At 43.1% G+C, this 26,370-nt stretch overlaps 1 protein-coding gene across 1 annotated transcript in view; it reads right to left on the bottom strand.

Annotated features, from left to right (window-relative positions):
* The window catches only part of CAPN6 (calpain 6), a 415,205-nt gene extending 389,946 nt beyond the window's left edge, over positions 1 to 25,259 (bottom strand). The window contains exon 1 of the mRNA XM_069211381.1: positions 25,185 to 25,259. The gene's annotated coding sequence lies outside the window, so the exon portion shown is untranslated. The remainder of the gene's footprint in view (positions 1 to 25,184) is intronic.
* Between the last annotated feature and the right edge of the window lie 1,111 nt (positions 25,260 to 26,370).

The following is a 26,370-nucleotide window of genomic DNA, read 5'->3' as shown; positions in this document are numbered from 1 at the left end:
AGCATCATAGAGTGGCATAGAGTGTAGTACAGTGTTGTATAGTGGGGTAGTATACAGTGGAGTAGAGTGTCAGACAGTGGAGCAGTTTAGAGCGTACTATAGTACAGTGACGTAGAGTAGTATAAAGTGGAATGTAGTGGAGTATAGTGGAGTACACTGGAGTGGTGTAGTGTACAGTGGAGAAAAGTGTCAGAGTGGATTGGAGTATTGTAGACTTTAGTGGCATGGAGTGCAGTAGAGTGTAGTGATGTAGCATACAGTTGAGTAAAGTTTCATAAATTGGAGTACTGTGTTGTATAGCAGAGTGTAGTGGGGTATCATACAGTATTGGAAAGCGATGTAGACTAAAGTAGAGTAGAGTGACATACAGTCTTATTGATGCTTGTAGAATGGAGTGGTGTACAATAGAATACAGTGTTGTAGAGCGTATTGGCATACAGTGTTATAAAATACAACAGCATAAAGTGACGAAGAGTGGAGTGGCATACACTGGAGTAGAATGGAGTTGTATAGAGTACAGTAGTGTGTGAAACAGTGGAGCTGTGTAAAGACGATTGTTGTATAGTAGCATAGAGAGAGGTAAAGTCTTGTACAGTGGAATAGAGTCAAGTGTGTGGAGTAACAGTTGAAATAAAGTGCAATAGAGTGTATTGGTGTGTGGTAAAGTGGAGTGGCATGGAGTGGAGCATACTGGTAGCATAGGTAGTAAACTGCTATACATTGGAGTAGGGTCTCGAACAGTAGAGTGGAGTACTGTGTCATATACAAAAGTGTCATAGATTGGGATACAGCGTTGCACATTGGAGTGTACGGGCATAGAGAGAAGTATAGATGTAGACAGTGTAGTGTACAGGATAGAGTGGAATAAAATGCTGTTAAGGCAATGAAGTGTGGTTCACTTTTATAGAATGGAGTTATATAGCGTGGAGGAGTGTGTCATACTATAGAGCGGCATAGAGTTGAGTGGCATGCGCTGTGGTGGTGTAGAGTGGATTACCATAAAGTGGAGTAGCATAGAGTGAAATACCATAAAGCAAAGTGTGAAAGAGCAGAATGGCATAGAGTGGAATGGTGGTGTACAGTGGAGTGGCATAGAATGGAGTGGGGTACAGTGGATAGGAGTAGATTGGGGTGGCTTACATTAAAGTGGTGTAGCACAGAGTCAAGGAAACTGTTATAAATTGGAGTGGCATCTCAAACAGTACAGGAGTGTGATGTGTCTTTCAGTATTGGAAATTGGCATGGATTGAAGTTGAGTGTTGTACAGTAGAGTGTAAAGGCATAGAGTGCAAATTTGGACAGTGGAGTGTATTGGGATAGAGCGGAGTAGAGTCTAGTAGAGCGGCATAAAGTGTAGTAGAGTTTTGTACAGTAGAGTTATATGGAGTGGAGGAGAGTACACAGGAGTGGCATACAGTACAGTAGCGTTCAGTGGAGTGGCATAAAGTGGAATAGCGTAGAGTGGAGCAGAGTAGACTGAAGTGGGCTACCGTGGAGTGGCATAGACTGTAGTAGCATATAGTGTAGTAGCATACAGTGGAATGGCATAAAGTAGTTTAGCATATAGTGTAGTAGTGTACAGTGCAGTGGCATACAGTGAAGTGGTGTAGACTGGAGTGGTGTACTGTGGGATGGGATAGAGCATAATAGCGGTGAGTAGAATGGTATACTGTGGAGTGGTGTAGACTAGAATGATTTATAATGGAGTAGGGTAGAGTGAAATACCATATAGTGGAGTGATGTAAACTGGGTAGATTCCAATGCACTAGTGTACAATGGAGTGGCAGAGTGAAGGGGTGTACACTGGAGTGGCATAGAATGGAATAGCGTATATTGGAGTGGCACACAGAGGAATAGCATAGAGTGGAGTAGCTACAAATGGCATGGCATACGTATGTATGTGAAATTTAGAACCAACGTAGATTATGGTGTGCAGACTAACACAAACAGCGAATTGCGCTGACTTGTGTTCCTGCAGATTTACCAATCAACGCAGGGCCATGCATAGTGACCTTGCATTGCTTTGTAAATCTGACTTAAGTATTGCATAGTCCATGCAAAAACCATTTGTGATGCAAGGGTACCGCAATCCAATATTACAGCTAGGCCTTAGTCATATTTTGGCCCTTGACATACCGTGATAACTTTGCAGTATACTGTGGTACATGGCGATGACAAGCCAGTACATCATTTGGTAATGGCTGTTTTTAGAGAATGAAAAGGCAGCCATGTTGGTTTTACTATGCTTTGGCTGTGTTCAGTGGTAGGGTCTTATATATAGCTAAGTAGTAAGTCTCTATCTATTACTACTTTATTAAAGTGGTAATAGGTAGGGAAATTTAATTTTGTATATATTTTTTAAATGTTTAAGGCCATGTACCACAGAAGTTTCACAAAATCTTGTGAAGTTTCATGAAAGTACTGCAGTGACTGATATCACTAAGCTTAAATGCATTATAACTTAAAGAATACTTACCCTACTTATTTGCAGTACCTAAAAGCATTATCTCTGCATCATATTGTAGAATCCTGAGAAATGTCATGTAAATTCATTCAGCCATTTTCGAGCTACACCTAATACAATAGTCTATGGAAAATGCATCGGTTGAAAAACACGTTTTTGGGCCCGTTTTTATCTTTGCACCCCTTAGCGATTCACCACAAAAATGTACATCATTTCAAATGTATACCATGCTATAGGTCTGGAAAGTTTTGTGGTGATTTGTCAAATCGGTGGAAAGATGCTAGGGAGCTAATATCCGATGAATTCTTATCTTTTGGAATACTAACTATAACTACAGAGTGGCAATCAGATTTAATGTAATTTCCTTCTTTTTATCTATTGTATTTGTTATGTATTTGCTTATTGGTTTATATAATAATGTGACCATAAAGGAGTCTTTTAGTTGTTCATGTAGTAATTCTGAAACTTTACATATGCAGTCCAGTTTATTTGTTTTGGTCTTCCTTGCTACTTTTAGTAGAATTGAGCTACACATGAAGCCCAAAGTGAATAAAAGCCAATTATTGTTGTTATAAAAATTCAGATTATTATTATTTTTCCTAATGGCCAATTATCATCTCCTCCGTATAGTAGTTTGTGTAGCTCACTACTAGGTCACTTTTCCATTTTGTTGCACAGGAGAACATAAGGTAGAGGGTTTTTGTTTGGCTTGTGGGGCACAGTTTTATTTTGTGAGCCAGACAGCATGCAAAGAAAACTTATGTGGATTAAGATGTGTTCTATTTGTTATGAAAGATTGACCTACAAGATCCCAATCATGAATGGCCTACGGCAGGGGTATGTCTTGATCTTTTCTCTCTTCATTGCTGACCTACCAGCATTGCTAGCCACATCAAAGGGCCTTAGCCCTAAGATGGATGGTATCCACGTAGCATGCCTCTTATAAGCAGATGATTTGGTCACAATGGATATGACGGAAAAAGGCTTGCAAAATAAACAGAATACATTTAAGGAGCATTGTGAAAAGAAAAAGCTAGTGATAAATATGGAAAAGACCAAGGTGTCGGGTTTTGGTAAAAAAAACATAAATTTTAATGGTACTTAAGGTCCAATAAACTAGAAACAGTAATTAAATAGAAATAGTTATGAGTCTGGTTTGAGAATTTAACTTGGAAAGAACATATTAAGTTGCTTAAAGGGAGAACCTCAGCGTCAATTAAAAAATGTAATAAATGCTGTGGAGATATGTCGCTAAGAACCATATTGGCCACCTGCGTGGCTATGATCCACCCTCAATTCCATTACAGAGCTGAATTAAGTGGAAAAATGAACTGGGAATATGAAGAGGGAAAATGCCAGAAAGCACTTTGCCATTACCAAAGTCAGCAATGAACTGGGCAATTCAAAGGGAAACAGGGTTAACATGCTGGAGAAACACAGCATTTGCCATGACAAGTAAGATTCGGGGTGCGTTTGGAGACAGAAGAAGGGCAAAAGTTATCATCACTGTGCAGAAATGAGATCCTGCACAGTGAGTTATAGTGAGGAAAATGGTGGGTCTGAGTATAATAGATGAAAACCCTGAGATAGGGATTGCAAAAGGCACACTCTATTTGCTGGTTAAAATTAAAGGCGGAGCACAGGATATGTAATCATTGATATTGTTATAAATATTCTGATTATTATTATTTTCCTATGGCCAATTACTATGTTCTCCAAATAGTAGTCTTTGTGGCTCACCGGTAGGTCATTTTTTCATTTTCTTGCAAAGGGTGCATAAGAAAGATGGGCTTTGTTTGCACAGAAAATGTATGTAGAATAAGATGTATTCTGTTCTTTATGTATTTATTTTTAGGTTTCCATTAGCATGTTACCATAAATAGGTCTTTCAGTTGTTCATGTAGTAAATCTGAAACCTTGCAAATGCAGTCTAGTATATTTTGTAGACTCTTTCACCACTTTTAGTAGTATTTTGCTACATCATATTACTAAGTTGCTGGTCCTTTCAACTTTATAACCACTTGATATAACATCAATTGCAATAGCATAACAAGGGCATGAGTTATAGTTACTTGACATAACTGTAACAGGTGAATTTCTATGATTTTGTACGTTTAAAATGTGAGCCTAACTATAATGTAATGTAATGTAATAACCTTTGTTTTTTTAGATTAATGTCTATGTTTTTTATAATTCTATTTTCTAACTATAACAACACTGTACCTTTGTTTTTTTCTGAGAAATTCGATGGTTTACTTAAAGAAAACTAATTTTCATTACTATACGGTAATCCAGCCACCACTGCGCAGGGCCTCCAGCCGTGTGCTGCAGTGGTTGGGTGAAGAGCCTGGCCTGTGGCCAGGCCCGGCAACCAACCCCTGGAACAACCCAAACCCATGCTACTCACAAACTCTGGCTGTGCACCGCGGGGGTTTGCTGCAGGGCCTGGCCTGTGGCCAAGACATGCTGCCAACCACTATAACCACCCAAGCCTGCGCTGCACACGGCCTTCGGCTGTGCCCAGTGGGTGCTAGCTACAGGGCCTAGCCAGTGGCCAGACCCTGTGGCCAACCCCTATACCAACCAAACCCCACATGCCCCCCCCCAGGCCAATCCCGGCCCGAGGAACCCATCCCCGGCCTAAATTTTTTTTTTTTGGAGGAGGGGATTGCCCCCTCAAGCTGATCCTCGCCCCATCTCCCGGGGCGTGGCCTAATTATATATTTTTGGGAGGGGTGCCCTCCCTAGGCAGATGCCGACCCTGGGGACCCCATCTCCCAGGTTCCGGCCATGTGACCTGGGTGCTCCACAGGGCACCCATTCACAATGCTGGGGACCGCGAGGGGAGCCTGAAGGCCCCCACAGTTCCAGCGAGCACCCCACCTTCTGCTGGAGCCAGCATTGCTGTCACAGAGAGAGAGCTGCTAAAGCAGCTCTCTCTCTGTGAAAACAATTGCTCCCTGCCTGCATTGCCACGGGCAGGGAGACAGAGGAAACCTCTACGATGGCTTGGCAGCAGCTGTAAAAGCTGCTGCCCAGACACAGCAAACAGCTATGTTCCAGGGGTGGGAACCCCGGGACATAGTAGGAGCTGGCCCTGGGGGTGGTGGTCCCCAAGGCCATTAATGGCTCCTTGAGGGGGGCCCCCCTCCAACAAGCACCACCCCAGAGAGGTGGTGGTCCCCAGGGCTCAGGGAGGCTGGGCAGACCCTCCCTACTCTCCTTTTAAACCAGCCCCGGGGAGGTGGCAGTCCCCAAGGCTGTGGGGAGGCCGGGCAGCCCCACCCCCTAAGAATTGTTATTAGCCCTAGCAAGGTGGCAGTCCCCAGGGTAGTGGGGGGGGCTAGATGCCCCCCGCATTTCATTTGTTCTGTGCCCCAGGGAAGTGGTGGTCACTGGGGCTGCAGGGGGGGGGCATTAAAATAGGAATGCCCCTGGGACTTGTCCCACCTGGGGGCTTCAGCATTGTCAAGCCCGGGAGCCTGCGCTTGTTTTTTTTATTTTTTATTTTCACTGGATCCACCGCGAATAGCGGTGAAAATCTGTTAAAAATGCTTTTTGCCTTGGGGGTCCCTCTGGGACCCCCACACCAAAGCAAAGGGGTCAGTTTGAATCTACCCTGGCCCCTTTTCTACTTAAAAAATATATATATTCTGGGACTCAGGTGAAGTCGAGCCCCACAATGGCTGCCAACACATCCTTGTTGAAGCGTTAGCAGCCAGTCAAATCTCAGCACGAGGTCAGCAGGGTTTGCGTAGTCTTCATGTAGCTATATATACAAATTTGGATTTTCTTTAATTTCTCAAAAAATACTGAACTGATTTACACCAAATAACAAATAAAGTCGCTTTCTGGACCAAGAGCTACCTTTCTGGCAAATCTGAAGTAATTTCATTCAGTAGTTTGAGCGCTATCGCTGTTCAAATCCCTATGGAAAAATGAATAGAGAAAACAGTTTGGGATCACCCTTTTTCTCTGCCCCTGCTTGATGAATCACCCTGAAACTTTCCAGATAGCAGCTGAAGGCAGCATCGTATTTTCTTGGAAAAGTTCATGAAGATTCATCAAATGGCTTCAAAGTTATTAGCAAAACAAAAAATGCTTTTTCTATAGAAACGAAGTCCTAACTATAACTACTTAGGTTATATACATATATTTCTCTTAATTTCGCAAAGTAGTAAAATGGTCACAACTGGTGTGTCTGTGGAATCCTTTGCCCCCCTCAGGGACCAAAACCTTACTCCACCACTGGGACTATCCCACATTTGCCATGTTAGAGGTTAAAAGCCCTGGTGCCTGGTTATAAAGGGGACGAACAGTCCCCTGCATCATCTGACTGGTAGCACACTTGTCTGAACAAATAGGTTTTCAGCTTTATCCAGAATTTTTAGTAATTTGATTCATCTCTAAGTTGCACAATCCACACCTCCCAAACCCTCTGCGACACACTCTCGGACTTCTTTCATCACAAGATTGCCGAAATCTACAACAATTTTGACCTCCCCAGCCAACCGACCTCAACCTCCTCCGCACCCCAACCCAAATGTACCCACCCCACCAGACCTTCAAATGAAAACAGTTCTCCACCGAAGACACTATCATCATCATGACCTCTATCCACTCCAGATCCCCTACTGACCCATGCCCGCACCGCTTCTACAACCTGGGAAGAGAAGTAATCGGAGCCGCCCTCACAGAAATCCTCAACTCCTCCATCTCCAGAGCCACGGTCCCTGATGCCAGGAAGCACGCCAAGGTGAAGCCGCTCTTGAAAAAACCCTCAGCTGACCCTAACGAGCTCAAGAACTACCGCCCTATCTTGCTCCTCTCTTTCCCTGCCAATGTCTTAGAAAAAGCCATCAATCGCCAGCTCACGGACTTCCTCAAAGACAACTGCCTTGCTCGACCCTTCTCAATCCAGCTTCCAGCCCAACCACAGTACCGAGACTGCCCTGATCCTCAACCTAGGAGGAACAGCATTCCTCATCCTCTGCGGCCTTTCACACCGTCTCCCGCCACACCCACATCAACAGACTCCACCGCATTGGCATCAAAGACAACACACTCCACTGAATCACCTCCTTCCTTTCCGGCCAATCGCAGAGGATCCTCCACCCTACCCTTCGTCTCTGCACCAAAAGACATAGGGCCTCATTCCAAGTTTGGCTGGCGGCGGGCGCCGCCAGCCAAACGGGAACCGCCACTTGGCCGCTCCGTGGTCAAAAGACCGCGGAGGCCATTCTGGCTTTCCCGCTGGGCCGGCGGGCGCCCGCCAAAGGAGCGCCCGCCGGCCCAGCGGGAAAGGCCCTGCAACAATGAAGCCGGCTCCGAATGGAGCCGGCGGAGTTGCAGGGGTGCGACGGGTGCAGTTGCACCCGTCGCGATTTTCACTGTCTGCAATGCAGACAGTGAAAATCTTTATGGGGCCCTGTTAGGGGGCCCCTGCACTGCCCATGCCAGTGGCATGGGCAGTGCAGGGGCCCCCAGGGGCCCCACGACACCCGTAAAAACCGCCAGGAACAGGATGGCGGGAAGGGGGTCGGAATCTCCGGATTCCCTTTTCTGACCGCGGCTTTAACGCCGCGGTCAGAATGGGCATTGAAGCACCGCCAGCCTGTTGGCGGTGCTTCCGTGGGCCCCGGCCCTGGCGGTCTTGGACCGCCAGGGTCGGAATGACCCCCATAATCTGCAGCATTCCCCAGGGCTCCTCGCTCCGCCCCACCCTCTTCAACACCTACATGACTCTACTGGCTGACATCACACGCACCCACGGCGAGAACATCATCTCCAACCCCAATGGCACCCAGTTGGTCCTATCCCTCACAGATGACACCACCACACAAAGGAACATCCAATACACCATGACCAAAATTGCCATCTGGCTGAGGACCAACTGCCTCAAGCTGAATTTGGACAAAACAGAAATCCTCATCTTCAGGAACAAGCCCACCCACCGGGACGACACATGGTGGCCCACCGCCCTAGGCGCACGGCCCACTCCTACCAACCACGCATGCATGCAATCTTGGCATTATCCTTGACACCCAACTCACCATGAAAGAACAGATCAACGCTGTCTCCTGCTTCTTCATCCTCCGCAGACTCCGCAAGATATTCCAATTGATCCCCATTGTGACCAAGAAGACAGTCACTCAGGCCCTCATCTCCAGCTGCCTCGACTACGGCAACACCCTCTACACCAGACCCAGGAAGCAGCTCCTGAACCGCCTCAATACCATCCAAAATGCGGCAGAAAGACTCACCCTCGACCTCCCCAGAAAATCCAGCATCTTTCCCCAGAAGATCCAGCATCTTTCCCCATAGCAGGGCCCTCCACTGGCTCCCCGTTCAGCAAAGGTGCCACTTCAAGCTCCTAACACACACCTACAAAGCCCTCCATGGTGTTGGACCTGCTTATATGAACAAACGCATCACATTCCATTGTCTCACCAGAGAGCTCCTCTTCACCAACCTCGCCCTGGTCTACGTTCCCCACATCTGCCGGGATCGCCTCAGTGGGAGCTCCTTTTCCCACCTCACCGCCAAGACCTAGATCGATCTCCCCCTTCACCTACGCACCTCCTCTTCTCTGGAAGACTTTAGAAGATATCTCAAGACATGGCTTCTCGACCTCCATCACCAGCTGGCCAAGGCTCGCAGACTCCCCCCAGTGCCTGGAGATCCCCCGGGGTGACAAGTTTGCGCTCTCCAAATCTCCGTGATTGAGAATGATTGCTCCATAGCTTTGATCCCTATGTCCTGATGGTATTGCTCCATATTTCTTCCACCTTACTTTAGTTGTTGAATTAGAACAGACCAGTTTGATGTTAGGCCGTGACTGTCTGGTAGTAAGGAAGCAACTTTTGAGTATGATTTTGAAGTCAGTTCTTAGGTTAACCAGTCTCTGAAACGGAGTACTAATGAGTTGAATAGCACTAAAACTATGTCATGTAAAGACCCACCAAGTTTCAAGGCTGCAGCAGCATGTCCTAAGAAGGCAGGTTATCAAGATGAAAGTGTTGCACATAAAAATATTAGCAGCACATGCATGACATTGACAGCATTGACAGCAAGATGCAACAGTGCTTTAAAAAGAAGCAAAGTTCCATTTCACAGCAAGCCAGACATAATTACTTCTTCTGCCTTGGAAAGAATCACTTGTATTTCAGTGCTTGAGGCCAGAAGGAAATTAAGAAATATTTATTGTTCAAGGTCAAGCGCTGCAAATACCACTTATTAATGAGCATCTCAGCTGGCAGTGACTACTCCCTACCAAAATCAAAAGCAGTTGTGAAAGATAACATGGAATTCAAAACACACTTTCAAGTTTTCAAGAAAACATTATAATAGGTCGTAGATGATGTTTAATGTTCTGAAGCAGTAGCATATTATTTCATGAAGCAAATAAAAATGTGTTTAGAACTGCAGAAAGTGGAAAAATCCAAAGAATAAAAAGTGGATAGGGTGTCTGAGTACCACCTCTGTCGATAGTGGTAAAACCCATTATTTATCACAATTAAAAAATGGCAAAGCGGAATTTTTAAGCGCTATGTAAAAAAAAACGTACACAACATGAGTGCCCTGTGTAAATGCACCACTAATGGCTTTTTAGGGTGGTGTTTTTGGGGTGCCCCAGATTTTATAGTGATAATACAGAAACTGATGAATATTGATATTGGAGGATGCGGTCTATACTTGGGGCGGTATTCCCGCCCGATTTCCAGCTTTCTACTTGGATTTATGGACAACCTACAGAACGGCAGATCCGCCACACCGCTGCCAACTGAAAGGATGGCAACATGTACTCACTGAACATCCGATTTCTGGTGTGTCCTATTGTGAACGTACTAATAGGAGGATACCCAAGATTTATAATTAGGCAGTAGTGGCAAGCAACATGTTAGCTCTCAGAATGTGCAACCAAGATGTCAGCAAGCGTATTCAACCACTAAATGGCTGAGATCCCAGAATGTTAGCAAACCGAACTGCCAGCAGTAAAATACAACTCCATGTGTCCTGGCATCCAAAAATATTACCTTCTCAAAGTGCTGATAATTAAATTTACACAATAGGATTTCACATTTTAAACGCTCCCAGTGTCATAACATAAACAAGGAACAGGGCTGCCTTCTATTCCTGGCAATACTGCGAAGATAATTTGCTTCTCTGTACTCGATAATTCAAATGATTACCTTAGAAATACAAGAAATGAAGTTTTTCGTAATATTGAACTACAGGTTTTGCGTTAAATACATCTGAGGGATACTTATCCAGAAATATGAGTTGGATACATCGCTCGTTCCAATTGTAGCATCCCCCTCTAGTGTCAGGCTCCTGTTTATTTGCTGGATCTATTAAATTACTGATTTTAATTCTTGCAGACACCGCCCGAGTCATTTTGCAGTTATCATTTGAATTATTGGAATTACAGAACAGCAAAGTTATTGCTGATGGATTTCCTTAGCACTTTTTGTGTAAGTGCATGTTAGTTAAAGCATCATCTTACATAACAGTAGAATTGTATTCTAAATACCTTGTGTTCTTAGGAGCAAGTTACACATCGGGTACAGCAGTACCGCATCCACAAAGGCCTGCTGTTACCGTGCCAGACTATCCCTGGTGCAAGAAAACTGGACCCTATTTCGCCACTCTGAAAACCCAGCTATTAAAATTAAGCACAATAAGCTGCAAGAAGAGCCCAGTCCCAGCCCTGGCCCCTGCCCCACCTCTTCCTCCTAAGGCAGGGGACAGTTTGGAATGCCCCCCACCCAGCCCACAGCTTGCCCTGTCCTTTGCTCAGAGCAGCTGGTAAACTGAAGCATTAATCCACATGGTAATGGGAATTTCTTGCAGAGTTTTATCCAGAAAAAATGGCTATTGTGGTTATACCCCATACAGTGAGGAATAACTTGTATCAACCAGATTTAGGTCATACCAGCCGAAAACAATATGTCCAATCACATGGAATTACCTCATCTAAATCTGACCCAATCCTAATCGGGTCCAGTTGCAGTGCCATAACCGCAATTTAGCAAATCTCCCAATCTAGATTTGGGATCAGATGGGATAACCAACATGCTCACAGTGTCATTTTAAGGTTTTTTTCCTGAATCGTGGGCAAGACATATTTTAGGTCCCTCATTGGGAACAACTTTGAATTTTATTACCTAATTTCTGCTAATTCAAGTTTTCATGGTGTCAAATAATATTATGATATTCTTACATTTTCACACAGAATCAGCTGAAATAGGTTTTGCCTGAGATCACAAAATTCTTAAAGTGACACTGAGTAGAGATTCAGAGGGAGAGATAGGCAGAGAGAGGCGAGAGGTACTGACAGAGAAATTGACACACATAGAGTGAGAGAAGGAACACTTATCCCAGGGGGGCCTTGGAAAGTAGGGACCCTGGGCAATTGCCCACTTTGCCAATTCCTTAAAAAGCCTCATATCTCAAAGACCTTCCATGCAAAAATGTGACCATCAAATTGAGTCCCTGGCAAAAATGGGAAGAAGATCATGGACTTCGAAATCCGGGCATCCTACATGATTACATTGTAAAATGCTGACAAGTTATATTTTAACAAGATGATTCAAAAAGTAAGATGCTCACGTCAACCCCATGACTACTTGCAAAGATTAATTTTAGAAGGATTATCAAGGCTGACACAGCAAATTTAGATAACCGTAGTGCTACCCGGGAAATTAAATCAACAGTAACCTATCTGTAAAATGGGAAAATGCCAAGGGCCAATGGCTTACCAGAATAATTCTTTAAAGCTGCGGTCTTTTTGCAAATTTGCTGTTGCCTAAATGCCTTTGTGCCCACAGTCCCAAAAGGCATGACTGGGGGAGACAGAATAACATTCTTACATTGTCTTATCATATTAAATAGCCATTTAGAGTTACCTGGTTGAACAGTAAGAAGTCTTTCTATTGTTTAATGGGTGGGGAGTATAGTTTTTTCTGTTCTCAGCAAATGCATGTAGATCCAGTCTTTGTGAAATGGTTACAGAGCCTTGGAAAGAAGGATGGAAATTGGTTGACCACTCCTACTTTTATTCTCTTTGGTACTAGAACTCAGCAAGATCAAGTCATGAGGTGGTCAGAGGAAGGGGCATTAATGTATACATACAATTTATAGCTATTTTTCTACTATTTGCTGATTTTGTGCCAGATAACTAATAACTTGGATTGTTTTAATAATTACTTAGGACTGAGAATGCAATAGTGAAATCTCTGATTTTCACCTTTTTTCGCAAGTTGGGATGCCTACTAGCAGTTTACACGTACTGAAACTAAGACACATCTTCACATATTTGGAGGTGAAAATTGCCCAGTGCAGGTACACATTCTTCCATCTCCATCTGGACCTGATAACCATTTATTATTTATGTCTGCCTTTGCTACTTAGCAACTGTGCAGAATGGAATGCAAAATGATATCAAGTACAAAGCTCTTGTACACTCTTTATTAAACACCAGCAAAAAGCCTCCAAATTTATGTTAGGAAGGTGGAAGGAAGTTAAGAAGTGGAGATGGAAGAAGGAGTTAAGGAAGAAGCAAGTTAAGGAACTTTCATGTGTGTTGGGGAATCTCTCTATACTCCAGCACCGGTACAGGAATAAAGACATCTGCACATCAGGATACACTCTAGCAAGTAAATATTAATAAAAGAGGCAAGTGTACTCAAGGTTCAGCCATGTAAAAAAATAATTTGTATAGATTGTTCTCAGAAGCACACTACAGGATTGGGGTTTACAAGATATGATCAAATTAAATTGAATTACTTGTTGTAAGTAAATCAAGATCCCCAAGGCAGAGAAGTGAAGTTTGCTCAGAGAGCCTTCCTCCCTAAATGGAAGGAACTGAAGCAGGTGAATGATCTGTAGGGTTTTACAACTGGAAGCAACACAAAAGGATGATGGACGGAGTGCTGACAATGCAAACACTCACCCCCAGTCACAGATCTGGGTTTAATCCATCGTTCTTTTGCTTACCATACCACTCCAGTTTGGACCCAGCCATATGCAAATTAGTCTTGACCCTGTTCCTCATGGGAACAGTCCAGCCCGAACTGCCAGGCCAGGTCCTCCCTGGACCAGAAACAAGCATCCTGGGACCGGTTTCAGAGTAACACCCTTCTTCAGCCAGGCTAGCTTGATTCCAGTGGCACAGTGAGCAAGGGAAGGTCATAAGCATTGAAATCCTGCAGAACATTGTGGCAAGCTGAGTATGAAATCAAAGGGGGAGTTACAGGAATTTGACTTACACTGACATTACCTCTTTGGATATTTGCAGGTTTGGGAAGTGAGGAGGTTAACAACTGGTGTCTCTGTTCACCTTTTAGTGGTGTGTGCTAGGGAAATGGCATAATCTGTACTCCATGCGCCCCTTTCCCAGATTTGGAATGCTTGAGGGATACAGACATACAAATGTAGACAGGCTTTTTCTTTTTCTAAACTAAGGTCCTTCATGAGCCAGCAAACAGCTGTGGTCATAAAGGTGCCTCCAAGTGTCTTGGGCGGTGGAAGCACTACCTCCATAGGTCCAAAGTCTGCACAACAAATTCGAACTCTCCCACTTTTGCAGCTGAGACTTCTCACTGAAAATGCTTCCACTGAAAAGGCTTTTTTTAATCTTTCCAACAAATAGGTTTGTATTAGAAAAACTAATAATCACTTCCACTGTCACTGATGTGCTGGAAGCTTTCTCCCAGTGCAGGGGGCATTAATAATGATTTCCTGCATGATACTGGCATGCTGTCTTTGTATTCCCGTGGAAGGAAATAACTATGGTGGACGTAGTGACGGAAGGGTCCCCTAAATATGGCTGGTATTGTATTGCAAGCTGTGCTTCCAAATGTTAGCGGTTGTTCAGCAGTAACTATATTTCCTCAAAGAATAACATAACCCTAACATTCTGCTGAAATTAGTCAACTAAACATTTAATTAATTCCCAACATAAGTTCCTTACTTTTGATAATACTGTTCCAATTCAGCCTCTTCTTCGGAGATAAAATGCCAAAAGTCCAAGCCTTCATTACTGTTCCACCTAACTAAAAACACATTATCCTCTCTAAAACCCAAACTGTTCCAGTCAGAGTATCCAAGACTCCCTGGACCCTGTAAGAAAACGTGATGAAACCTCAATCAAGAATTTATTAGAATTAAAGTCTCTTACTCCATTTGCAGTTAGGATAATGACTCTGGTCAGTGCTTAATTTGTAAATTAATTTGTGCCCGTGCCCAAAGCCCTCCTCTTAAACACGCGGCGGCTGCATTTAAATGTGTGAGCATAGAATACTGAGGCGGCGTAATCCTGAAGCCATTTCGGGCCTCTTCAATCCATTTAAAGCCACTCCCTGCCCCTTCAGCTCTCTCTTGCAGGTTTCTGCTTTCTGCCTTTGTGACGTTTTTTCGTTTTTCTCTTCCTCCTTTTTTCTCCTGTGTCTTTTGCTCGCTGTAAACGCTCTAGGCAGAAGAATAAACGCCGCCCTTCAAAAATAAGTGCCGGTGCTCAGCACCGGAAACAATGAGCACAAATTAAGCACTGACTCTGGTACATATTTAAGACCACATATATACATTCAAGGCCATCCTGCCCACGCAAGACTATGGCACCTCCTGAAAATAGTTATTTTAGTTAGTTATGTGGCTTTACACACTCTCTGTGACAACTAGTGGACATAGTGCACATGTGCATTGGCCTGCAGTGTCAGGGCCTAGAATGGCCTTTCTTGTTTCTCTCCTACATTAAGCAGTTTTTCAGACCATTTAATCCCAAATCCCACGCACACCATATTTTTTTGTATGCCATGGATCTTCACTTTAAATCATGCTATTCAACCTCTACATGGAATAAATGGGATGGAGCAAAAATAGTTACAAACTTCCCAGCCATGCAACACAAGTGGATGTGTGACCAGAAAGCGTGAAGTTGTGGTACTGCATTGGGCATTTCAATTCTCACAGTGAGAACCGGGTCCTAGTCCTGCCTAATGTTCAGGGCCGGCTCATTCACTATAGGAGAAAGGAATATACTATTACATCGAATGCCCCCTATTAGAGGCCAAAAAGCTAAAGGTTCTGAATGCAAAAAGTCTTGGGGACACCATAGCCAACCCGGATTTCTTTGCACTCACTTTATGTTAAGTGACACTGTGTATATCCACACAAGCTCAGTTGGCCAGGAAGGGCCTCGGCAGTCCATGTGCTCTATGTTACATCATTATATCTCAGGGATGTGTCCTTTCTCACTGAACATGTTAGATCTCATCATAAAAGTCTGTTTTCTGGTTGAGCATAGCAGCGCGAAAGCGCTGCTTTTCCGACGTGTTGGTATGTATCTGTGCTTTTAACAACACTCACCTCGCGCCCATCACTACCACTCGTTCGTGGGCTTGCCCTTCAAAAATCCTTCAATGACATTGGTAAATGGTTTACGTTTCTCCCTCCGTGGGGAGGTTTTGTTACCGCCTTGGCCATCGCCCCTGTTACATGGATAATTACACTTTTCCAGATAAGTTTAACTGCGAGCTAACTTCTTTTTCCTTTTGTTTCTCTCCTTCGCACTCATGCTCATGGCGACTGTGGCGCTTTGAATCGGCTCGCTTATGTGAAACTGTTTTACTTTTCATTTTCAATTTATGTGGCAGAAAATGTCCGGTGAGGCGTTTACAATGCTAATAGCTCTAACTCGAGCAAACGCGAAACGCATTGCATTGCAAATGCTTGTTTCATTAGCCTAGACAACATGGAACTTTCTTGTTCTTCTATTGAGATGCTTTGAAGACGCAGAAAAGAGGGTTTTGTTCAGCACTTAAAAAAGACAAACAAACATGTAGCTATTTAGATAAAATGAGAAGAGAGGAAGAGCAAAAATGACTGATTACATAGAAAAAAGTCGGATAAATCGCAATATTGCTCCATTGCACACACTTAAGTATAAGCCTTCTTGGTGCCACTAAGTGCTCTATTATGAATGGCATGTCACAAACTGCAGAATATTTTCACAAACACAAGATGTTTTCCATTAGCCTACGCGTTGGTGTCTGTAAATTCTAGGAAATGTTACTGCAAATGTATTCCAGATTTAAATCATTAAACACGGACATAGTTTGGAATCCTAGGTGCATGGTTGCAGAATCTGATAACCAAGCCACTATGTGGCATCTAAGAAGAAGTTTCTTTGTGGTACAAAAATACTTTTTCACTGATGTCATGGTCTCCTGCAGTGGTACAGTTCTGCGTAGGCCAAGTCGTTACAGCATAAGACACAAAGATGTTTCAGTGTGTTAACTACTTACAATGAGCCTTAAGGGGGAATAAAACAAGGCTGTTAAAAATAAATGCTTCTATTATGCAATATGCTCAAAGGCCTGCTTTGTGGCTTACAGCCGGATTAGTACCCACTTTGGCTTGTTGCCTGCAGAAAACGAATTACACCACAGTTGCTCAATTGAGGACATAAATGACACCGAAGTTTGAAGGACTCCTTATGGTTTTATGACATCTGCATCCAGGGCCCTATGAAGGCAGTGGACACAGGATGGACCTCCAGCGGTGGCACAGCAGGGTTTTGTGGCTGGCCTAAAGGCTGCATTTGTCCCGAAGGGCACCGCTGCCAAGAATTGGGGAAGGCGGATGTATTTTGGAATTCTGTAATTGGGAGTTTTTTTCTCAGACATACAGAACATTTAAAAGGACTACCGTCAGTTGCCTCGGCGGGGTGTCATAATAATTTATCTCAGAGCAAGATGAACACAAAAGGAATAAAGGATTTGAGCAGATGTTAGCGTCGGGGGAGAAGCTCGACAACACACCACATCACTGCTTGGTTAGTTAATGCAAAGGGGGAGGGGCTGCATTACTAGACTCCTGAGAAGGCAACATAAAGTATTTCTTGCCTATTGACTGATGTGTAAAGAATCTACACTTTAACTACTTCCTGACTATAACAGCTCTAAAAGCCATTTAAATCACATAAAGGGAATCTTTTGTTTCCACACAAGCATGCATAAAAGCAATTAATATTTATTTATTTGCAGTAGTGTCACACGCAGTCGGCGTTAATGTCTGCAAGAATTGGTAATACATTTTTTGTATTTGCTGCTTCGTATTGGTTTTCAATCTGCACACATCGTGATGCTAGCGATAGAAACAATTGCTTGATGACGATTTTTTGTTATATCTGTTAAACTCTTAGAGGCTTATACTGAATAAAGACGGCTCAATCTGCAGATCTCTTAGAAAGCCCCGGGCTCTATGTTCAACACATCAACATAGTTAACTTCTTCCTTAGCTTATCTATAGCTGCCCTCACTTTCCGGATTCTTCCCCCATATTCGCACCTCGCTTCTCAAAGGTAGGTCTTTACTCCACAATTTCCAGAATAAAGTTCTCAGAGTGGACAACCTTCTGCTATAGTGACCATATAATTATGTGGACCCATAAAACAACAAAATACTAACCATAATAATGGGAGATGTAAAGCTAATCATGGATGCAAGCATGCTACAAATCAAAAACTGTGCATCTCTCACTCTCCGTCATCCATCACATCACTATACGCAGGGTCCCAAGACATAAGAGCATTTCTTCAGTCAATTATACATGACATGAAAACATTTCCACAAAAATATGATGGACGCAATACTGAACCTTGTCAAACACTCCCCTACATTCACAGATCTGGGTTAAATCATTTTTTTGCTCACCATGCCACCCCACTTTAGACCCAGCCATATGCAAATCAGAATTGACCCTGCTTCCCATGGGAACAGTCTGGCCCGAGCTGCCAGGCCAGGTCCTCCCTGGACTGGAAACAAGCATCCTGGGACCTGTTTCGGGGCTGTCACCCCTCATAAGCCAGGCTAGCTTGAATCCAGGGGCACAGTGAGAATGGGCCCATTCCACTTAGGGTGACTATAGCAACACAAAAAGCTGATGGACGGAAAGCTGAACATTGTCAAATACTCACAGCCAGTCACAGATCTGGATTAAATCCATCATTTTTTGCTCACCATGCCACCCCAGTTTAGACACAGCCACATGCAAATCAGTCTTTTTGCTTCTGAAAACATTTCCCACATTGACTCAAAACAAAGACAATGCACTTTTTCACCGCTCTCTGCACAGTGCAGTTTGCTACCTATGTGGCTGTGCACTCCAGTTCCCCACAAAAGTGTAATAAGCACTGCATACATGCTACAATACAGTTTTAATTCCAAGGAGTAAAGTTGCAATATTTTGTAATTTGCTCATGCGGAACCTACGGCCCTGGGTACAATTTGTCAACACCTGCTCTATGGAGGAAGCGGGGGGGTCTTCATGAAGTGCAGGCAACCACCCACCAAAAGGGTAGGGCTGGAGAGACTCCCCTCAACAAAGACCCCAAGTCTATGGAGAGAGCTGGTCTGCTGGGAAGAGAACTGGGCATCTTTGTGGGACACCTCTGAGTGAGAGAGAACAGTGAGCATCTCTGAGTGAAGGCTATGGTCACAAGATTACTACTGGCACATCCATGGTCGTCTTATATTTCCTGAGTGTCACTGTTCAAAAAGGTATTTCCTGATTCCCACCACCATGTGATGCAGAAACACAAAATTGTATAGCGTGTAGGGAGAGGAGGAATGCAAATCCTAACCAGATGATCTACTTTCAAAAGAGAGGCAGTAGTATCTGCCCATTCTTAAAGGTAGACCCTTCACGGTCCATACCTTTATTGTTGAGTACACCCCTGTGTCTATCCCCAGCCTTTTTATGTCATTCACTTTATGCCTCCATCACCTCTCCTGGAATTTGCACTCTGTTCAGTGCCCTTCCTCTTAACTACTCAGTTTTCATGATTATTTCTGATCTTCCTCATCTAGTCTCAAAGCATCCACAAGTTCTATGATTGCTCTTTCACTGAAAAATTCTACATTTTAGGAATTTGAATGTTTATCACACACACGTCACACGTCACACGTCACACAAGCTTGCTTCCAGGATATACATATTTGAACTAGTTTGCTTCTCCTCATGTGATCGGCATTTAAGCCTGTCTCTGGGCAATCTGCAATCTGGTAAAACCTAACAAGGTGTGGGATACCTAACTTAGTTTAATCTTTAAATGAGTCTTTAACAGTTACGTGGATTATAGCAGAATAGCTTTTGGAGCTGAATATAGTATTCCTTATGGATCACCATTTCCAGTCAGTTGTCCTGGGTAACCCCTCCATTTACTTACTTTCAACATTTAACAATCTTCTCTCTCTACTGCAATTTTTCTTTGAAATTCTGTGTCAAAAATACATTTGTCCTCCTTTAAGAAACTTATGCTAGGTAGAGATGGATGCAGGCAGAAAAACAGGTTGGTTCAGGGCAGGTGAACCAACACTGAGTGGCAATAGGGGAAACAAAATATGGCTGCCATACCCCTGAGCTGCTTCTCTTCCAACATAAAACAGGACCGAGCTTTGGTAAAGAACGTAGTATGGAGAAAGGTGGCCACTACATTAACTTCCGTATGATCTTCCTGCAGTGTCACGCTCATGTGTATCAGATGGTGAAACCATGCATGATTTGGAAGCCATTGATTACTAGCCCAGGAAGATAGACAGGAGTCAACTTTGTGCTGTATTACAATGATGTCCAGAAGTGCAGCAGATATTTGTGTCTACTACTTTAGCCAATATTTATCTGAGTTAAACAATACCAAAAATGAAAAGAATCAAACATACACAAGTAGAGATATCATTTTTAAGCTTTAAAAGAGTCCTAATCCTGAAGAATCAATGTTTGTATCCTTATAAAACACAGTACCTTGAATGCAAAGGCTGAAAAGGAGTTGATGAAGATTATTTTCCAGCCAGACAGGTGATGCGTCAATTCTTTTCCTACCGGGTTGGTGATGCGCCAATTCTTTTCCTCATAGGAAGGCGATGCATGGAATCCTTACTGCGGTGCAGTGTCAATTTAGAAAATGATGCCCAGGGGTAATGCATGGAAAATCCAGACATACGGCAAAGATGAATCCGCAGTGAAGCAGGAGATGCGTTGAATCTGCAGCCGCAAGACAAGCGCTGCATCGATCTTTCAGCCGCAGTACAGGCACTGTGTCGATTTTTCTGCCACAACAGCTCGGTGCATGGATTTTTCTTCAGGTCACCGGCTTCCACTTTCAAGGGCCCATGGACTGGATTTGGCACCACTTGGCAAGTCAGAACTCTCAGCAGAAGAGCCCATGCACTGTCAGATGAAGTCTTTGATGTCCCTGAGACTTCTTAACAGGAGACAAGCTCAGTTCAAGCTCTTGGAGAACCTTGGAAAGCAGAGTTCAGTCCTTTCACTTCCAGGGTAGAAGAAGGAAGCAGCAGGCTGGCACAGCAAAGCAATAGGCAGAGTGGCAGTTCCTCCTAAAGCATCCAGCTCTTCTCCCTGGCAGAATGTCCTCAGTCCAGAAGGGTTCTGAAGTTCCGGATTCAGAAGCCCAATACTTATACTCATTTCTGCCTTTGAAGTAGGCAAACTTCAAAGGAAAGTCTTTGTAGTGCACAGGACCCTGTCTCTCCCTGTCCTGTCCCCAAACACAATCCAGGGACTTGGAGACTGCTTGATGTAAGGACAGGCACAGCCTGATACAGGTGCAAGTGTCAGTTCCACCCTCCACTCTAGCCCAGGAAGACCCATCAGAATATGCAGGACACACTTCAGCTCCCTTTGTGTGACTGTCTAGAGTGAATTCACAAACAGCCCAACTGATGATCATCCTGACCCAGACTTCTATTCCACAGCCAGGCAGAGGCACAGAATGGTTAAGCAAAAAAATGCCTATATTCTAAAAGTGGCATTTTAAAACTCACAATTTCAAAAACCAAATTCATCAAAAGATGTATTTTTAAATTGTGAGTTCAAAGACCCCAAACTCAATATCTCTAGCAGCTCCCATGATAAATTACACTTAAAAGATATTTCAAGGCAATCCCCATGTTCCGTTATGGGAGAGATAGGCCTTGCAATATTGAAAACTGAATTTAGCAGTATTTCGTTATCAGGACATGCAAAACACATCAGTACATGTCCTACCTTTTAAATACACTTCACCCTGCACATGAGGCTGCCTTTGGCCTTCCTTAGGGGTGACTAACATGTAGTGAAAGTGATGGTTTGGGCCTGTCAAGTGGATACACTTTCAGTTCCAAACCACCCACTCAGAAACTGAAGTGCCAGGTCTGAGGCATGTTTACAAGGTTACTCATGTGGGTGGCACAATCAGTGCTGCATGCTCACTAGTAGCATTTGATTCACAGGCCTCGGGCACCTCTGGTGCTCTTTACTAGGGACTAACTAGTAAATCAAATAGACACTGGTCAGCAGTGGTAAAGTGCCCAGAGTCTTAAAGCCAACAAAAACAGGTCTAAAAAAATAAAAGGAAGCAAGCAAAAGGTTTGGGGATGACCCTGAAAAAAGGGCCAGGTCCAACAGTTAACAAGAGGGTCTTCACTTATTTTTCTTAGGGGCATGGAACTATGCAGATTATGAAAAACTTTCTCTCCCTACCCGTGCCATTTTACAGATGCAGGTGAAGAATCAGGAGTCACACTGACTGTGTGCCACATACAAGTGGTACACACTGATTGCACCGCCCAAGGCCTCCCCAAGAAAGGGAGAAATGTGATGCCAAGGTCCACCCATGTATTCAGTGTAATAGGGTCCATTGTAACAGTCTGAGCCTGGTGCGTCCATTTTAAGGTGTGCAGTGGCACAGACTGGACTGTGACACCAATTTGTAATACATGCCCTGGTTATCATGATCAATAATTCTTAACCTTGCAGAATTAACATGGTACTCCTATTCTTTTCTTGATAGAGAGCAGCATAATTCTGCACTTGAGTGTTTAGACAACAGATAATGGTTTAGCTAGTTATAGAATAACACCTTCAGCTTCTACTTTCACCCAATGAAAAGCTCACACAATTTCTAACCAAGGCAAATATGATGCTACTTCCTAAAAGACATATTTATATGAACAGAAGCACATTTTATGCTAAATTGTATGTCCTCTGTTTTTTTTACCCTTTAGAGATCAATAAATACCACGTTGGAAGCCCTTGATTTTCAATGCATTGTGTCATGGTTGAAATGCTTCTGTGCCCATAAATCACACTGATCATAGCTCTGCACTAGTGGTCCACAGGGGTCAATCATATAATTCAATGTAGATTTATTCATGTGTTCTAGGGTGTGCTTCCTTGTAAGGGATAAGGAGCACCATGCTGTACATGATAAGGATATTGCAAGTCACTGAGGAGTTTCGTAACCATATAAAGGTACAGGGCCGAAAACAGAGTTCCTTTATCATGTGATGAAGCACAAAGGTGATTTGCAGTATCCTCATCATATGTGGCAGGGGATACTTTATCTCATATAATACATGCTCATACCATTACCTTTCCCACAAACCAATTTAACTCTTGGTAAGTAGCTTTTTCATTTGAAAGAGAGCCTGTTTGCAAAGGCTTGAGTAAAGTTAACCCAGTGGGAATCTCAGATGACCAGTCACAAATGGTTCTTAGTATAGCCAGCTGCTGCTGTATTTGTTTTTGAACATCTACTGAGCTATGAGGGAGAATATTGACAGCCAATTGAAGCTGCATCTAGAAAGTGGTTATTAGTGTCTCTTGGTTTCATTTGGTATTTTATATCACTATTTGGACTTCCAAGAATAAGAAACTTAAAACACTTCAAGTAAACCAACATGTCATCTAGCATCTAACTTTATCGTTGCCATGTAAGAGGTAAATTTTACACTCAAGAGTTCACAACTTATACTGAATGAATATGGAGACTGAACATGCAGAGGCAGGGTACTATGAAGTGACATTTTGTTTTGCTTTCTTAAAATGTGTGTTCAATTGAAGCAGAAAAAAATCAGTCATTTTTTAACACGTTTAGGCATTTTTATGGATTCGTGTTTGTGTTTGTTTTGCCTGCCTGTTCTCTACAGAAAACACAGAAAATATATTTAATCATTTGGAAGTCTGCCATGCCAGTGGAAGCCTTCAAAAACTGAACAAGCCAGCAGAAAAAAGGATATTAAACCTGTACTGTGTATTTGAGTTGAACAACACAACATTGTTAGCTCTGTCAATAACATCTACTTGCATGATGTACACCGGTGGTTCCCAGCTTTTCGACTCCTGAGGACCCCCACTGAATCACTACAGGAAGCCAGGGACCCCCAAGCAATTTGTACAATTTACTTTTCAAACATTAAAACAGTAAATCACAAAATAATACAAACAAGTACACACCAAATACTCAAATTACTAAATATATAATTATTTTATATTGAAAAATATGTAAAAATCAAAAACCTTTAATAGGAATTTTGGTGCTGCATCTTGGCGACTAACTTTTCAATGTTTGATTTTATTTAGGGAAGCTTAATCCTCAGGTCAGATTCTACATTTCCAAAGCCATCTCTGTTTTTCTTATAAGCTACAAAAGCTCAGAGAAAGCTTTTTCACATAAATATATGCTGGAGAAAGAAAGCAAAACCATAAGGGTCTTCCATCTCTCCACAGCCTCCCTGTCACATGTAATTCATTATTTTATAGCTGCTCTCATACTTTGTTAAGGTGTTGGAGCACTTTACAGGGGACTACAAGGTGTAGGATTCCCGTCATCCACACTGGTAGGCATTTTCTAAGACTGCTTGGTCTGGAGGAGCACAAACTCAGGATTCAGAACATAACACAGTGGTTAGCGTTGACTTTCAAAATAAGAATATATTTCCACGCAAGGAAACCTTTTTTAGCAGCATAAAAATAATGAAAGACAGGGGGGAAAAAACCTACCTACCTATTTTGTGCCATGCAGTTTGGCATCCAGCTCTTTGATGGCAGTTCATAGTTCACTGTGCTAGATTATGATTGTAACTTACGAAGCTCAGAGTAACTAAAGAATCTATGTGACAAAAGCAGTAACTCACAGTGATATACACAAAAAATCCTATTCTTCGCATGATGCACGTTCTTTGAAGCAGGCATATTAACCATCTGCTCTACCTTAGATGACTCAAAACTGCCACTAGACAGAAAAAACCCATCTCTCTCCCGCATCTACATTAATCACCAGAGTTATCTTGACCCTTCTATTTTTGCCAGAAAGATGTTGGATGTACAAGGACCTTTGCAGTGCTTTTAAAACTGCTGCACAAAGGAAGTAATAAATATAAAACCAGGCATGTGTTTCTGTCTGAGGCCCCAGCTGGAGAAACGTCTTCCGCCCCGCCCCCAGGCCGGTGGACCCCCAGGAAATATGTCACAAACGCCTGGGGGACTGCGGACCACAGGTTGGGAACCTCTGATGTACACTATTATGATAAAGAACAATTTAAGGCTGTAATGTTAAATAGAATGATCATTGCTGCAGCTCCTCGGCAACCTACAGTCATTCATTCATTCTAGCCTTTCAATAGCATCCGGGTGGTAAAACAACAATTGGTATTGCACGTAGTGCTGGTGCGGGCATAGGGCATGCAATGCTGTATTTTCACTCGGGATTGGATGCAGTTAGTAGGTGTGCAGTACATAAAAGCTCATGCTTTTCAGAGGACAACTGGTACAGTGCTGCAAAACATTTAGGAACACATTTAATAAGCACGATGTTCGACTTCAGAACTCTTCACTACCCCAGGAAGCAGATATAAACACACATTTTTTCTGCTCTTACCTGCAGTGCTGTGTGCAGTGCCAGAACAGCTCACCGCGGCAGCCAAAACACAAACTTCAAATCAATTCAACAAACACATGGCTCGCTTTTTAACCTGAGAACTATTCGGACTGAACCAAATGCATCTGGCTAGAGGGGAGTTTCCCATCTGGAATCTTTCATTGGCAGGCAGCGTTCAGTAACGTGCAGAGGGCACTGATTGCTTACGAACAGCTGGGCTGACGGCGCTCTTTCGGGATTTTGTGTAAAAAGGCTGATCCTTTGTGGGTGAAATGTGATTAGGGTTCACGATCGACTGTGTGCGGTAGAAAGAGGCTCACGGTCCTAACATGTCTTGCATTCTTTTCGGATAAACCAGAGGAGAAACTAATGCTGCGTAATAAAATAAGTATGCCCTTTATAGGAGTGCACAATAATTTATGAGCGGTAACAGCACGCGTGCCTTTAGAGTTTATTTAACAAGACATAGATTTCCAGCAAAACATATTTGAACATTGTCATTACCGCATTGATATGTTTACACTCAGTTAAATCGTGTTTCCATTAACTTTGTAATTTTCTCAGTGTACTTTAATTTCCATGTATTTTCATTAACTTATGCCTGAATGCTAGTCTGTATATAGGCTTATATTTTATGCAGTTTAAAAGGGCATGGAGTATTGCTTGCTGTACCGCTTCTGAAGTGCCACTGATCATACAGGGGCTTTCGAATATGTAAAAAGCAAGCACTGACAAAGACAATAGGCCTCGCTTTTCATTATAAGTGAAAGTGGACCTTCATGGGCAGCCAAGCTATTGTGTGGATGGGTGAGCGAGTGAATGAGAGAGTGAATTAATGGCTGGAAGAATGGTCAAACGGGTGGGCGTATTCATGAATTAGTCATTGATTCCATGGATGTGGGGTCTCTGACTGCATAGATGACAGGTTTAGTGAAGCATACATGAATGGATGAATGCATGGACTGAGAAATAGCTGAGTAAGTGCAAATTGATTAATCAATCCATGTTCAATTAGTACCCTGTTCATCTATCCACTGACCCCTTCTCACATTCTTCTACTCACTGACTCACCCACAAAAACACATACTAACTCACCAATCAATGAAGATGCCACTGGCTTTACCAATGCTTTTTTAATGTTTGTAGAAATGTTAACATTAGACCATGTAGGGTATGTTTGGACTTT

This window comes from Pleurodeles waltl, chromosome 2_1 (genome assembly GCF_031143425.1).
Source record: "Pleurodeles waltl isolate 20211129_DDA chromosome 2_1, aPleWal1.hap1.20221129, whole genome shotgun sequence".
Taxonomy (NCBI): Eukaryota; Metazoa; Chordata; class Amphibia; order Caudata; family Salamandridae; genus Pleurodeles; species Pleurodeles waltl.
The sequence above is the reverse complement of the archived record's forward strand: the minus strand, read 5'-3'. Positions and strand labels throughout refer to the sequence as shown.